Source organism: Carassius auratus, chromosome 25 (genome assembly GCF_003368295.1).
Source record: "Carassius auratus strain Wakin chromosome 25, ASM336829v1, whole genome shotgun sequence".
NCBI classification, from domain to species: Eukaryota; Metazoa; Chordata; class Actinopteri; order Cypriniformes; family Cyprinidae; genus Carassius; species Carassius auratus.
Genome location: NC_039267.1, coordinates 1,145,893 through 1,150,892, shown reverse-complemented (window position 1 = coordinate 1,150,892; position 5,000 = coordinate 1,145,893). Strand labels below are relative to the sequence as shown.

At 37.8% G+C, this 5,000-nt stretch overlaps 1 pseudogene; it reads left to right on the top strand.

Annotated features, from left to right (window-relative positions):
* Positions 1-5,000, top strand: part of LOC113042945 (neogenin-like) — a 27,723-nt pseudogene that overhangs the window by 21,751 nt on the left and 972 nt on the right.

Here is a 5,000-nt window from a genome sequence, read left to right as displayed (position 1 = left end):
ATATAAATATATATATATATATATATATATATATATATATATATATATATATATATAAAACATATTATTCTTAAATATATACATGCATGTGTGTGTATTTATATTAACATAATACATAGACACACACATAAATTACGCAAACAAAAACTGGATGTGATCAATCATTTGACAGCACTAGTATAATTATGTTATTGTAATATATTGATTATAATGCATATAAGTATATGATATTTGTAAAATATTAAAATAATAAAATATGTAATATTTCAGAATCAGAATGAGCTTTATTGTCAGGTATGTTCACACATACTAGGATTTGTTTTGATGATAGAAGCTCCGCAGTGCAATATAATGACAGTGACAGAACATAAAACATAAAATACAAAAAAAGTAATAAACAAAGATAAATGAATGAAACGTTGTATATTTTAGGAAACGTGCGGCCTGTAAGTCCAGCTCCGGCTCCCACAAGTACAAGAGCTCATCTAAAGACCTGAAACCTCCTGATCTGTGGATCCATCACGAGCGTCTGGAGCTCAAACCCCATGGACAAATCACCCGATCCCAACCCGGTCATGACCGAGACGCCCATCCCGCGGACCGCCCAGGACCCGGCCGCTGAGCCCAGCCATCAGAGACGGGGTGAGAGCTTCAGCTTCATCTCCTCCAAACCTCCGCCAGCATCCAGGAGCGAGTCTGCTTCATTAACGCCTCTCTCTGTGTGTGTGCAGGTCATGAGGGGGAGGACAGCGTCTCCGCTTCGGCCGCTCGGAGGGGACTGAGACCGAAAGTGATGATGCCGTTTGACTCTCAGCCTTCCCAGCGTAAGTTCCCAGAGAGACACGTCATTGATCGTCCCATGCCATCTCAGCCTGTCCTGTGCTCGTCACGTCTTGTGTCAGAGCAGCAGACTGAACCCAAACCTAGTGAGCTTCCATCTTAATGCTAATGCTGGGATTATCTTTTAAAGTGTGCCTCTGTTATGGACACTGCTGTACTCAGAGCAGCACTGCGCTCAGAAACTCTCGCAAAGAAGTGGTTCGCAAAAATGAATCATTGAGCGAATCGAGTGTTGAGCAAATAAGATACAAATAAATGCGTATTATAAGACGAAGAAAGTGTTTTTTGACCTTGCATGCATGTCAACCTGTTTGTACGGGACTTCATAACCCATAATTGGGGCACTTTAAAACATAATATATTTGCATATTGCACATATCCTTCCTATTCTAAGCAGCCTCATAATACATTACAGATCCATTCATAAGAAAAATTATTAAGTCTAATGCATTCAATCTAACAGTTCAGTCTAATTTTATTAAATGTTTGCATCTGCTTTCTATTTATTATGTTTCATACAGTATCATAAAGCAACATACCGAGAATGCTTTTTATCTTATTTAGAATTTATCTACTTATTTATGTGTGTGTGTGTGTGTGTGTGTGTGTGTGTGTGTGTGTGTGTGTATATATATATATATATATATATATATATATATATATATATATATATATATATATATATATATATATATATTCATCATTAAAACAGTAATAAAATAAAATATTTACCTAAATAAATGTAGCAAATAAAAATTCTCAGACTAAAAAATATATTAAATGTATTAATATTATATAACATCAAATAATTTAATGTAAAATTATTTTAAAAAATTAAATACTGTTCTATCATTATTAATACACTATTGAAACCAAACTATTGTTTAACCTTTTTTATTCCTTGTAGTTATTCATTGTCAACTGGTATTTTTATTTTGGATTCATCGATTTGCTTTCAGAATTATAATTGAAATATAGTAAAATCAAAACCACAGCTATTTATTTATGTGATGCACACAGTTGTGCCAGTGTAGAGCGCTCTAAATCACTTACTTAAGAGGTTGCATATCATCGAGGTTGCATGCTGCCTAAGTAGGGATGCTGTCTATGCAGGCAGAATACAGCTCACTAAGTTTAGGAACAGATGTGTTGTGCTGTGTTGTTGTGGTACCCTCACGGTGTGTGTGTGTGTGTGTCTCAGCTGTGATTAGCGCTCACCCCGTCCATTCCCTCGATCATCTTCATCACCATCATCATCACTATCACCTCCCGCCGCGTGGCTACCTTCATCACCAGATCGGCCTGAGAGCGCCTGCCACCCCCAGCACGCTCTCAGACAGGCCTCCGTCTGCAGGTGAGAGCGCACTGATGCCGTTAGCATGCGCTGGTTACACGGACGTGCTAGCATGGTCGCTGTGAGTAATGCATCTACTTTAGACCGCTTCCAGAATAGTATCTTAAAAACTGGGCTGAGTTCTTGGTCTGAGCTGCAGCTGCAATCCTATCACAAGTTTTGACCTGAAAAGCATCATATTTAAAGTGTACTTCAGTATACTTAATAGCTCCACATTAGCATAATCAAATATGCTTCAGGTAATGTTTAGCTGGACTTCATCACTACTTCCAATTTAGCACGCTTTATACCAGTTTGGTGTATGCTAATAAAGATATAATTGCAGGGTATTTATATTACGTTTTAATTTATTTGCAGTATACTAAGCATGAAATAATTTTATTTCAAATACATTTAAGTATATTTATTTGTCACCAGGGTATAGCCAAGTTTTAAAATAAAGTCTTTTAACAGTATTATTTGATGTTAACTACTGTGTAGCATACTGTGAATGGAAGCTAAAATCTTATTTTCACGAAACAAAATGCTACGTTATTTAACTTCTCCTTTTTGCTATTATAGCGAACGCAACTTTCAAGCGTTTGATTGACAGATAAACCTCACGCTCTTATTTCAAGGTTGTTGTTAATGCTGTGGTTATTTTAACAGTTACCTTCATACATTCGATTTAACGACTTTAAGTTAAAAGTCCTTTATCATTCAATGGATCTGTGCGTATGCATCCAGAAAATGAGAGAATCATTACACCCCAGCATCTCCTAAAAAAAACTTGTATGTAATCTAGTATAGTAATTTCTGTGTTTTCTGTGTGTGTGTAGAGTCAGTGAGGAATCAGCCCCCTGCACCTGAACCTCCGGTGGCCCCCAGTCAGCCCAGCACCACAGCTGAACTGGAGAAGACCGAGGCGCTGATTACAGAGGAAGAGCCACCGAGCATTAACCCCCCGACGGCCCACGTGCGGCCCACACACCCGCTCAAGAGCTTCGCTGTACCAGCCGTCACTGTTTCCGCTCATAACCCGGCCACCTATGAGAGCGCATTACCCAGCACCCCTCTGCTGGCACAGCCAGGTCTGTGTACTGAAACACCGCTGTGCTGATAGTTTGACACGTTGTGTAGCTCACAGCATGTTCGTCTGTGTTTCAGTGAAGATGGCGTCTATCGGGACACTAAGTCGAGTTCGAGCTCCGATGGCGGTAACCGTCCCGAGTGCACCTGACCAATCAGAAACCAGCAAGATGCTGGACGTGGTGAGTGCTGGAGACACGTCTCACTTCCTGTGATGTAGAGGTGGACCGCACCGCACTGTAATTTCATGAACATCAGTGCTATTTTAGCTTTTTTTTTTTTTTTTTTCTGTTTTTGATTTTAATTTTTTTTTTTTGCATTTGTATTTTTTCCCTGTTAGCCCTGGTAATAAGAAATCATATTTTGCATAAAGGAAATGAAGCCTATTTTTAGGACCAGTAAGGTTATATTTTTTATGAGCGATCAGCAGATTTAGTAGCAGAGGGTGTTACTGATCAATTTCAGCTTCGAAGGTGTGCTGTTGTGTTTAAATACTTATAATAGATTTTGTAGTCCATATATATATATATTTGCTAATTTTGTACATTTTCATTAACATTTCAATTTGGTTTTTAAAAATTCATATGAATTGCAGTAGAATAGCTACATTATTTAATATATGTGTATGTGTGCATGTATATACATATATATATATATATATATATATATATATATTTTTTTTTTTTTGGGGGGGTTTTTTGTGATGTGAAGTGTGATGTTCTGTGTTATATGAAAGTTTGAACGTGTGTTTAATTGTGATTTCTCTTCTTCTCTTTTTTACTCACTGGCTGGCCTAATTTAAATGGTTTTGTCTGTCTGTCTATTTTTGAATAACGAATAACTCCAAATAATTTGTTCTATGCTTCTGAAATGCATGCGCTTTTGTTTGTTTTGTTGTAGGTTGCACTGTAGCCTCTTGCTTTATACTCTCCCTCCCTCTTCCTCCTCTCACTTTTCCTCTTTCTGCTTGTTTTGTTGACTCTTTCTTTTCTCGATCCTAACTCTAACACGGCTCCTCTGGCATGGCTCTCTCTCTCTCAGACGTATGAGACGGATGAACTCTCGGAGGAGATGGCCCATCTGGAGGGTCTGATGAAGGACCTGAACGCCATCACCACAGGCTGAAGCGCTGCAGTCTCACACGGCTGAACCGCGTCCTCAGGAACAACCAGGACATTTGAATGAACACTGATCTCAGATCAGCCTTGAGAATGACTGAAAACAGATCATGCTTCATCTTTCCATCTTGCATGGCAGAGAAATCTGTAAAACGTTGAAAACTCAATGCCATTTTCTCAACTCGGATGAACCGTTCCACACAGAAAACGTGTTTTTAATGTTTTTTGGAGAGTTGTATTTACGTATTCCATATTTTTTAGCCTGTATGTATTTTCATTGTGTATATGATCATTTTAGGACTTTTATTTCTTAGGGTAAAATGTCACATGCTCAAACATTCAAGAAATGCAAGCAGGATATTTGGGGGGGTTTTTTGTGTAAATTATGCATAAAACCATCCTTATGTAAATTGTGGCATTCAGATCAATGCAAAGATGTACATAATGAACGATTACACGTAAATTTGTACATGGATCCGTTTTTACATGAATGTTGCATTCAGAAAACTGTTTTCATGTAAATTGCAGATGGGCATTTTTTCAGTTTCAGTAACATCATCTTAGTTTTTGCATTTTGAATTTGAATGCCATTAATTACATAAGAGCAGTTATTGAACGAT